Consider the following 12,018-nt stretch of genomic DNA (forward strand, 5'->3'; position numbering starts at 1 on the left):
AAAAAAAAAATCCAAGACTCTGCCCTCAGACCCCATTTCTCAAGGACCTTCCCTGGGTGATTATGGTCCCGATGACCACATGCTCTTGAAAACTCCAAAACGCAGAACCAAGCACTGGACCTCAACGCGGGAGGCCTGGCCTTCACTGGGGAGAATCCTCTGTAGGGGTCCCTCACGGCTTTTTGTAAGAGGCAGAACACTTTCCTAAATGGAAAGTCGTGGGGAAGCTCCAAATATTAACATTAACGTCACTGGGACCTCTCTGAGTGTGGCAGGGGAGTCCCTGCCAGCTCAGCCAGTGCCACCAGCCCCTGTCCTCCTAGAGGGCAGCCTGTGGCAGAGCTGGGGGTTCCCTGATGGAGGCCAGCCCCTCCCTTTACAGACCAGGAACTGGAGGCCCAGAGAGGCTCCTGCGGTTGCCAGAGGCTCTGCCCTGATACTGAGCCAGGTCCCAGTGGACGCTGTAGAGCAGGCGCCTGCCCTCAGCTTGGGTCACCTAAACCCCTTTCCTCAGAGGCTGGCTGTACGCCCTGCCGGCCACCTGGGTCCTCCCACCCTGTGAGGTCTCTGATCTCTGAGCCCGGGAGCCCCGTGACGTGGGACAGACCTAGGTGGGGAGAATCGGGGGGCTGTGGCCTCTCAGACATCATGCGTCCAGGTACTGGGTCCCAGGAGTCTGTGTGACCGTGGCTCCCCTTTGGGTGTCAGCTTGACCCCTAAAATCTAACTTTACTGTCGCTGAGTAGCCTGACATAATTGTTAGCCATTGTTACCATTGTAACAACCCTCTGGGCACTGTGTATGTGACACCTGCAATGTTGCAACATCACTCAGCTTTGCCCTCAGAGAGCCTGTCTTCCCAACCGGGTTCCCAGGGACCCGCACCCCACCCCAGCCCCCAGCCTGAGGACCAAGCTGAGTCTCATCCTTTCCTGCTGCTCCTCTGTAATTGGGAGCTTCAAGGCGATCAGGTGTTTAGTCGACACTGGCTCTTGAAAGTGGCTGTCAAAAGCAGCACCACCCCCTGCCCCTGCCTTCCAGGGTAACCTACAGCCTGGAGCAGGGGACACTCCAGGGAGAGGAAGTGACACGCAGAGCCAGGCCAGTGTCCAGGGCGGCAGAAACTGCCTCTCGTGAGAAGGATGGAGAGTACAGGCCTGACACAGCTCTCTGCTCACCAGGGGGCAGTCCAGCTGCAGAATCTTCCAGCAACAAACACAGCCCTCTAATGACCCTAGAAAATAGAAGGCTCACCATATTCTTCTCATCTTTCTCAGGGCAACGCAGAAAGCCCTCACCGTGGTTTACGAGGGCCCGCTCAACCAGCCCCCGTGACCTCTCTCCCCGCAGCCCACTCCGGCAATCATCCAGCCCCAGGACCTTTGCACTTGCTGTTTTCTCTGCCTGGAAGACTTTTCCCCCGGAAATCTGTGAGTTCACCCCTCCCTTCCTTCAGGACTTTTCTGACATATCATCTCCTCCGGGCAGACTTTCCTGACCCTCCCTCCCCAGCACTCCCTACCCACTCCACAGCCCTTCTCACAGTCTGGCTTCCTTATAGTTGACTTCTTTATTCTTTTGCCTGTCTGCCCACTAAAACTTAAGCTTCACGAGGCAGGAATTTGTGTCTGTTTTGTTTACTGCTGTATCCCCAGAATCTAGGACAGTACTTAGCACACAGGAGGTACTCAGGAAATATGTGCAGAATGAGTGGACTGAATGAGTGTGGGCCGATCGGAAGAGGAGGACCAGCGCTCTCTACCCAGATGGTTTGAGTGCGTTCTACCTTAACTGGGTGTCAACCACGTGCCGAGGATTATGTTATCCATACATTCGTTCAGTCAACAAATAAGTGCTGAGCACCTACGATGTTCTAGGAACTGCTCTAGGTAATAGGGCTGAAGTTTAAAGCCAGATAGACATGACCCCTGCCCTCCTGGGCTTTATAAACTAGGGCAACACAGACAATAGGCAAGAGATAAATATGTAGGGAGAAACATTTCAGATTGGGATAAGAATTTTGAAGGAAATGAGCAAGGTGATAGAATAGCAAGTACCTGTGGCAGGGAGGGCTATTTGGATAAGGTGGTCAAAATCTCACACTAGATCAATAACTCCTTCAGAGACTCCTCATCTCAGGCTCAGAGAAGTTAAGTAACTTATGAAAGTCACACAGCTAGAAAGTGGCAGAGCCAGAGCTTGAACTGAAGTCTAACTCCAAAGCCTGGTATTTTTCCACTAGACCCCAAAGCCTTCCCCTTCCCCCAAGAAGACTGTGTTTCCATTCAAATGGCAGGCCTTGTGTCTAAGTGCCCCTCACCGAAGGATGCCTTGCTATTCAGAAACATTCAAAGGAATGGGTAGAGAAGGAAAACTGGCTCTAAGGTCATCAGAACAAGCACAGAATTTTTTGGCATATGCCCCGCAAAGGATGCTAAGTGGCTTCTCCCTGAAAGAGTAAAGGGAGAATATTTAAAGGCAACACTAGATCTAGACCAACATGGTTGGAAGTGATATAGGCGAAATTACAGTGCCCAATAGGCTCACAGCAAAGTGGGAAAATAAAACATCAGAGATGTGACCATCTCCCTGGAGTTATTTACTCCTTAACACTTTCCCTTAAGGTACATGAGGTTGGTGGAGCCCAGCGCACTTCCCCAGGGAAGCCTCAAGAGTGAAGGTCTAACAGCAAAGTGAAGGGAGCGCCGGGCGGTGGGGGAGAGCGGGGATGGCTGCTTCAGGCGGGGCTGTAGACGGGGTAGCAGCATCATGGAGTGTTAGCCTTTTCAAGTTCAATTCGCCCCAGTGTGATCAGATTCTAGGAAATCCAGTTACATTAATTACACTCGCCAGACACTAACTGGTGAGCCAGGAGACAAATTCATTCATTTGCAGTCGGAGCATACTTTGACTAAAGAATTATTCTGCTTGAGAGATCAAATTATATGCCAGCAGTTTGCTTGGGGAACAAAGAATGAGAACAAGGAAACTGGACAGTGTCCAAAAGAAACTCTTATCAAGATATGGAGCCTGTCATTACCCCATTTGGGAAGTCTCAGCATAAAGAACCGTTTGGGGTTCCTCTAAATGCTTGTCATCCTGTCTGCCCTTCCAAACCCCCGACATGGGGCCCCTGGTAAGTAAGAGACACAGGAGACTCAGCTAGACCACCTCCAACAAGAGCATGGGTGAACTTGGGCCACAGCCAAGTTGGTTCGTTTCATGATTTTCCATGTTCGATTCAGTTGCTTCAGAAGGGTGGCATTTGACAGTCTTTTTGTTAAATTAAGGGACTAGAGCTCAGCTACTTTAGGTGAAGTCTTGTGGTCCAGAGGGGCTGATGATGGGTCTACTGAAGGGTTTCCTGAGCCGCAGGTGAATCCTTCATCCCCAGGTCCTTCAACACCTTTACACATGACTGGGCAACAACATAGAGGGAGGGATGAAACAGAAACAGAAGTTACCACCCGTACGCATGACAATCTAGAAAGACTGAACCACCAGCCGAGCCAACCATGATTAAATGTACCCAAATCCCACCTGTCTTTGAGTCTAAAAATCAACTGTGCCAGTCCTGGATCGTGGGGGTGGGGGGTGGGTTTTTACACGTGTAAAAACCATGATAACGTTAGAATCGACCGGAAAAGGCGCCACCGAAAGTGAATGGATCTAAGGGCGTCTTAGTTGCTGCTCAGGCGTGGGGTGGGCCTGAATGAGGAAGAACCCACTTCCCTCTGGATGAACCAGACCATACCTCAGGGACTAGCTCAGGTTCATCCGGACAGTTGGTGCACTAAAGCCACTGGTGCTCACCCAGCACCGGCATCATCTGGGCACCTGTTAGAACTGCAAGGTCTCAGGCTGCAGAGTGGGTCCCAGCAACCTGCGGCAGCTCTGAGGCTCACCCTGCACCACACAAACCTGCGGGGAGCGCTGCCTACGCGGCGGGCTCGCTTGCCCAGCCAGGGACATCCAGGTGAGTAGAGCAGGGCCCTGACCTGCAGGGACAAAGCAGGGCCAGTGGTGGCGGGGAAGGAGATTTTAGAGGTGATGGCGGCTGAAGTCAGGAATTAAGCTGGGGGCCGACTGGATGGCAAGGGCGTAGGGACAAAGGGGATGAGGGAGCCCAGGAAAACCAGTTCTGCTTCAAGTCTCTGGGCCTCCAGGTGAAAGAGGCACCACGTGGGACAGGGAGCCCAGGAGGAAGGGTGGGCACTGGGGACAATGAACGCTTTGTCTCTTCTCTTCCCTCCTGACGGACTCCATCTGCTCCCGTGGCTTCATGGGACACGCACTCACCCCAGTCCTTTCTCCCCAGTCCTTGCGTCCCCCTCCCTCTTCGAACTTCCCGCTGGTCACCTCCACCTGCACAAAAGCTTAACCTGCACCTTCAGTTGATGCAGCCCTGGAGGGGATGGGAGAGGAGCCCCGAGACAAGATACTACACTGAAGGGCAAGCAGCAGGGGTGGCCGAGACTAAGCACAGATGACGGCAGCCCAGACCCCTGGACTGCGGTATCCTCTCCACCCAGGGCGGGGCGGGGAAAATGTTGGGAGGTTCCAAGGGTGGGGGTCTGGAAGGCGTGATGAAAAGGAGGGGTAAGGCTGGGGGTGCAACAGATGAACCTGGGGGTCACCTGTGAAATGAGGCCTGGACTTGTCACCATCCGTGCGGAGGCACTAAGGACAGGGAGGGTGGAGGCTCGTGACCGGGAGTGGTGTCTCGCAGCAGCACATCAGGCTGAGTTCTTCAAGTTGCTAAGGTCTGGTGTGGCCATGGGATACAGGAAGGTCACCGGGCAGAAGGGGTCCAAGAACCGAGGCGCTGCTGGACTCTGCACTTCAACGTGACCCCGACCTGCTGTTCCCAGACATTTGCTTTCACAGCCCTATCAATTTTCAGATAAATGTTATTTGGGGTCATTTTTGTCCCCACAAGTCTGCCATGTTTTATTTGGTAAACGGAGACGTTTTTAAGGCCCAGTTTTCATCACCATTGTTTCATAAACTTATAGATGTTTAAACAAAAAGAATCGGGGATGACAGAAGATCAGATTCAAGGACCATCCTCCCTGAGAAGAGACCTGTTTTCTCATTTTGCCACAGATCAGTCCCTCTTCATCCTAGTGGCGCTGTCCACACGTCAGCATCTGGGGGCCAGCGGTGAGGGCCAGCGGCAGATGCCAGGGCAGCATCCCTGCCTGAGAGGGACCGGGGCCGTCCAGTCTCCCTGGGACAGCCCTGCTTCTTACTTCTTATCCCAGAGCCATGATTGCTGGAGCATCCGTCCATTTACACCAGTGTCCTGGTTGGGATGCGTTGACATGGCCCCCGCACCCTCCCACATCTGGCCCCCTCCAGCCCGGCTGGCCTTCCTTCCTGCCCTCAGCCACACCACGTGCCCTTCCCCCTCAGGATCTGGAACTCTCTGCTCACATCCTTCTCTCTCCTTCAACAGGGAGTATGGGCCTTTCAAGCCAGGGAAACAACACCAAAGCAGAAGAGGAAAGCCATGTGGGCATCAAAGGAGGGGGTGACACTGGTGATACATGATCCAGATGCAAACCCAGACTGACCAGCCCCAATACTGTGGATCTTCCCACTCTCTGGGCCCCAGAATTGGAGGGGAAATATGAGGGGAGCCCAGCGCTTAGCAGGAGCCCAGCAGGACCACCATCGGACCTTTGGGGAGGGCGTCAGACCCAAGCCACCACTCTCAGTCTTGGAGATGAGGCCTGTGTCCAGCCTTTCATTCTGATTCTGAGGATAGAGGGCAGTGGTTCCAAACAGCAATCAGGGTGGGCAAAGAAGAGCATTCCGAAGGACCCTTATCACCCAAAAGGAAAGCTTTCTATTAACAAAAGGAAGATCGTCCGTTGCCCACGTTGGTTGAAGAGCCCACTGTAGCCCCAAAGTGAGCTCAGGTGGCAGGTGTGGCCCCAGGGGCCGGGAAGCTGCGGCCATGGCCGCTCGGCTCCAGAGAGCTGGTTCACACTGAGTTTGAGGCAGTGGTTCAAATCCGCTTCTTTGTGTATCAACAGCCCTCAAGTCAGTCTTTGTTGTGGCCTTGACAGGTGGTGTTGAAAACCACAACACCTACTATAAAACTCCAAGGAAATTGGAACGAGAAAAGAGTCTTAAATGGGTATAGGGCAATGACAAGCACATAACACGCAGCCCAACCAAAGAAAACAGAAGTACCTTAAAAACAGCACAGCCATAATGGAGTTCTTATGCACGGCCAGCGAAGAAGGCGACGTGATTGAATGGCCTCCACAAAGCTCTCACTGGGTCTCAGCTAGTTCCTTGAGTGAGAAATGTTTCGTCCATATTTCCTTCTTCCTTGTTACAACACAAGACTCAGAGAGCCAGTGCACATGTGTGTGTGTGTGTGTGTGTGTGTGCTGCACACACGCATGGGCGGTATCCCCCAGGAGATGCCTGACCAACCGTCTGGGTGGATTTAATGGCATGAACACATTTTTGCCGTAGCCTTTGATCGGGCTGAGAATTGACCACCAGGGAGTCCAGTCCAGGAGGGAGCTGACCTCAGGCCAAGAGAGCCAGCCTGGCTTTACCCAAGGCTGGGGGAGAGCTGCGTGACCTGCCCCACCTCTGGGATCACTTCCGAGCCGTTGGAGGCCTGGGCTCTGAAGAGGGGCTCTGGACTGGTAGACGAGCCGGTGCCTAACCCTTTCCTCTTGCCGAAAGTGCCAGGGCATAGGGAGGGCTTTAACCCTTTCTCATTCAGCCAAAAGACTTATTCAGAATTCTCTCTCCTCCTCTGGGGTTGCCTCACACATTCTCAGAAAACCGGATTAAGCCCTCTTGCCTCTCTCCACGAAGCCTTTTCTCTCCACACTCATGGAGTCAGTGGCCCCACTCACTCCCTGTCTTCCTCTGGCACACATGCAACATTGGACGGGGCCTAATTATTCTGCGTATCACAAGCTGGGTCCTCCTTGTGAAATCAGGAACCACAGCTTCCACTCCCCCAGCACTGCATACCCAGCAAGATCTCAAACAGCACTTGAGGACAAGTTGCAAAAGCTGTCATGCTCTCAGCACCCTGTACTTGACCACAAAGGCTCACATATGCTCTTCAGGTGAGACTCAGCCCACTTCACAGATGAGGAAAACTGAGGCTTGCAGAGGTGAAGTACCTACTCCCATGATCAAGTTTAATAAGTGAGCAGAGTGGGGAGAGCTCAGGACACAAACTCACGACTGCCTGACTCAGATCCTACAAGCTCCCTGATGATACTCTCCTTGGCCGAGATTCCCTGAAGGGATGTGATATTTCTTCCATAGTTTGTGTGCACCTGCCTTGCTCCAAAACAGTTTGATGCGATTTTCGAAACCACATATGGTGTAATAGCAAGGAGAGAAATGTTTAACAAGACCATGAAAACTAATGGTAGGTTAGAAAACAAAGCCAGGGGAAATTTTCAACACAAAATTGAGAAATACCATAAGGTCCTCCACCGAAGGACCTTAGTTGCTAGAGAGCAATTGGAATTGTGGCTGTAAGCTTCCTAGCAGCCAAAGCAAAGAAGGAAACAAGATCAGTATAAAATTTAACTCATCTATTGTTCTTAGAGGCATTAGTTTTCTTGTTCCCAAGCCCTGAAAAAATGTCTCCCAAATGGCCTCGTGGACAGATTACCTCGGTGAAACATGGCAGCTTTCAAATCATATTCCCACATCCCTGGGGTGCCATGGGTGTGATGAAGAGAAGGGCGAGGAAGCCAGCTCTGCTCCTGCACCCACCTCCTCCTCACCAACCTCAGCTCCAGCAGAGCAGAGATTACACTTAGAATGCTACGGTGGCCTGTGAAGCCTAGAGAGGCAGCTCCTGCGTGTCAATTCACTGCCATCAGGAATTTTGACTTCGACTTTATTAAAATCTTCCAGCTTATCCTATTTTCTAGCACCCAAAACTCCCAGGAGGCTTTCATTTTTCTATGCAAACAGACATACAAGGATCTCAGTCCCGTGCAAGAGGCCCTGCATCTGGACCCCCTGTCCCTTTCTCCTCTCTTCCTCTCTTCACTGCTAGGAGCCCTCAGTGCCTTTCCTGAGCTGACAAACCCCCTTGGAGGTGGTTTTTCTCTTCACCTTATTATTCTCTCAAGAATTCTCCAGTAGAGCTTTTGTCCCTTCTCTCCTCGAAAGGAGGGAGAAGGGAAAAACACTCCACACTCAGCAGAGAGAGAAGGGCTGTGTCCCCCTCTTAAAATATACAGAATGCCCTTGATTATAATATGGCGTGGATCATACAGAAGTCTTGTCCTGAATTAATAACTATGTTGGAAGAGGAAGAAGGAAGAAACAGCACAGTAAAAGTGTCTCAACCGAGAAAGTTCCCAATTTCAGAACTGTTGAAAACCGAACCCACAACGTGTATGTGTGAATCAACAAAATAGTTTGATTAGAAAAGATTTTTTTCTGATAGTTCCTTGCAGTACAAAAAAGAGAGCTTAGACGTCATCTACTCAATGCCCCTAAAGGTTATGTATCTTCCCTAAGTTTCCCGACCCCTCCCTGGTCAAAGTCCTTTCCGTTCCATCTGGTGACTCTTTACAGATTTCTAATAAAACTAAGAACCTACAACTCCTTGATAACCACTGCCTCTCCAGTAGCAAACTATAATGATAGCTTCGAGATAAGTGGAGATAAGAGAGCCAGAGTTTTTGAAGCTGGCTTCCTGGTTGAACCAGAAATACCTTGCCTCCCTTGTCCTGTGGCCCAAGGTGAGGAGGACCCTCCCTGGGGATGGAGAAACTTTATCCAGGTCCTCCTGGAAGCTGTCCTCATAGAACCATAGAAACTTACACAGGGCAGGGGCTCATTAAGTTTCCCTTTTGTTTTTCAATAGGGCGACCTGCAGCGGGAAGCTGATGAGGTTGCTCCAGACTGATTCCAAAACCAGAGGCCACTGACCTCTTCTGGTGAGGGGTTGGGGTGGAATGGGGGAAATGGAATCATCAGGGGTATCAGGGGTTCCGGTTTAAAATACAGAAGCCTGGGTCCCATGCCCTCAAGATTCTGATACACTAAGTTTGGGGTTGGACCTGGAGATCTTTCTGCTTAAATTTCCCAGATGATTTTGATGTACACCAAGGTGTGGGAACTGAGAGAGGCCAGCTCTGAGCAGGACCTCCTGGCTGCAAACACGGAAGGAAATTCACACTGGGGCAGTGGCAAATTCATTTGAGAACAGCAGAAAGGAGGTTTGGGCTTCAAGGAGGTGATTTCAAACAGCTTACGGAGGACTCTGCATTTAATTCACTGGCAGGGTTTTGAGGAGGAGAGTGGTGGGATGCGTCTTTTATAAAGACAGACAATAGAACAAGAAATGACGGTGTGTCTGTATCGGGATGCATGGAGGCACACACGCATTTAAAGAGCACAGCCATACTCGTCATATTGCGCAGGAGTCTGGAAAACTACCAGGAAGAAGAAAATAATCCCTGCCTGAAAAAACAAAGAATCCAGCTGGACAGAAAAATCACTGGCTCGTCAGAAAATAACAGATGGAAACTTTTCGGCCCCTCTAAGACCTTAGAGACCATAGAAGATTTTGACTTTAAGAAAAAAGCTTAGATGAACTCTAATTCCTTTACAAGTTTGAATCTGGGGAACAGATAAGAGTCAGATCTCTAATAGGGAAAGATTTGTGAGATGGTACCTAGCAGTGCCTAGGCATGTGTAAGTTCAAATCTTCATCTATATTATGTATTCACTTTTTTTATAGCTAGAAAATCACTGGGTGTTTTGAATTATTATTTGCATAAATATTTTTTATTTCAAAGGTAAAAATGAAATCACCAGCAGTACCCAGGCCATCTGTGCTGTGTCTGGTGGGTGAATGCACCAGGTGGCCTGTGAGGCCAGCTTCCCTGGATTCGAGGGATGCAAGGAGACTTAGAGCAGTTTAGGGCCTCAGCTGGACCTTGTGGTTGCTGTCAAAATCCTTGACATTTCTGGGAGATGTGTCCCCAGATCTTGTAAGTGTCTGATCGCAAACCGCTTTAGAAAATTCTAATGTATTGACAGAACAGCAGCCAGAGGGAGGTGAAATAAGCCGTAATTTGAGTCATGAGTTAGCATTTGTGCTTAGATTTAAAGCAGTCTCATTGACAAATTGCTGCAACAAGCTATCAAAATTTAATTTCCAGGGCTTCCCTGGTGGCACAGTGGTTGAGAGTCTGCCTGCCGATGCAGGGGACACGGGTTCGTGCCCCGGTCGGGGAAGATCCCACACGCCGCGGATTGGCCAGGCCTGTGAGCCATGGTCGCTGAACCTGCACGTCCAGAGCCTGTGCTCCGCAATGGGAGAGGCCACAACAGTAAGAGGCCCGCGTACCGGAAAAAAAAAAAAAATTAATCTCCAGGTCATATACAATTTTGTAATGGAAGTGCAACTTTTTTTAAAAAAGGGAAAAATGTTTCATTTTATGAAGAAGGGCAAAATATGTGAAAATAAACTCTTTCACTTTACATTTGTATAAATGCATCTTCCAAATAAATGTTTTTTAAGAAGAAGAATACGTTTGTATCTTTATCACAAGCCATGGTGATAACTGCTTCACAATTTTCAGATGGAATAAACACCACATTAATTTTTCTTAATCCAATCAAATCCTGCCACAAGCCTCCCATTTACCAATTTTATTTTTGGCTGTGCCGCTCAGCTTGTTCCAGAATCTTGGTTCCCCGACCAGGGATTGAACCCGGGCCCCAGCGGTGGAAGCTTGAACTCTTAACCACTCGACCGCCAAGGAAGTACCCCATCCACCAATGCTGATGAGAAGGCCAACACCCATCATTCCTCAGGGATTCTCCTGCCTTCTAGGGTTGTACCAAGGTCCCAGGTTCTTCCTGGGTGCTCTCAAGTCCCTACCACCTCGCTCCACCTCTCATCCCCACCCTGTGGTTGACTGACACTAGGTTAATCCTGATCCTTCCCAGCCATCCATCACTATAACTTTGTAGAAGCAAGTCTTCCTTGAACTGCATCCTGCCCAGGCCAGCTGGCTTACTCAGTGGTGGGTGACCCTAGTGTCCAAGCCCCTGGGCTTAGTGCCCAGGCCCCCAGGCTGGAAGCCCCAAAGCTCTGGTTTGTGATTTAAAGCAACCACAGTGCTCTACAGAGCTTCTGAAGAACACCAGCCTAAGTTTTCTTTCTGGAACAGGGGGCGATACTAAATTTTTAAGGGACAGAAACAAAAAATAAATTTGTGTTTCGATTCCACCATGGACTGCGTTTTTTCAGTGTATCAATTACACAAGCAAATTTCTAAAGGAGAAGTACGATTTTTAAAATAAGTTACAAAATAATAAAATGAATGGCTTCCTATCATAACACAGACTCCCACCTATTCCCCTAAAGATTTATGAGTCTCGAAATGGCCCCGGAAGGATTTTAAATATATTTTCTTTACACAAAGGAAATGTCCTTGAAACTTCATGAGTAACGTTGTGAATGGAACTTTATTTGTATGGAAAGTAGGGAAACTGGTCATTTAAAGGAATCCGTCAGGACCCTACTTGTATATTGAAAAATCATTTGCTAGTGATTTGGGGGTAAATCGGGCTTCTGAAGCATCAGCTTGCTCAAAGGTTTAGTTTACTTTACTTTTCTAGGTTAGTTAAACTGTTCTTTCCATTTTGGCTGAGAAACGGAAACTGAAAAGGCAAATCAGTTGTCCTTATAACCGGAGAGTAGGAGCGTCCAGTCTTAAACCCATAGGAAGCCATGGCTCCTTCACCTTGGCTTTTAGGACCCCTCGGCTTCCCTGTTTGAAAACCGCCCACCTGCAGTTTCAGGTCCCCTTGTGCCGGATCCCAGCACTAGCAAGGACCTCAGCGAACATTCACATCCAATTCTTCTCCTGCCCCTGTTTTAGAGATGAGAAAACAGAGTTCCAGGGAAGTCAAAGCACACATCCAATATCAAAGGAGTGGGTCCAACCCCTCCTGCTTCCCACTGGTCACCCTGCCTCTGGGAAGTCC

This window comes from Delphinus delphis, chromosome 16 (assembly GCF_949987515.2).
Source record: "Delphinus delphis chromosome 16, mDelDel1.2, whole genome shotgun sequence".
NCBI classification, from domain to species: domain Eukaryota; kingdom Metazoa; phylum Chordata; class Mammalia; order Artiodactyla; family Delphinidae; genus Delphinus; species Delphinus delphis.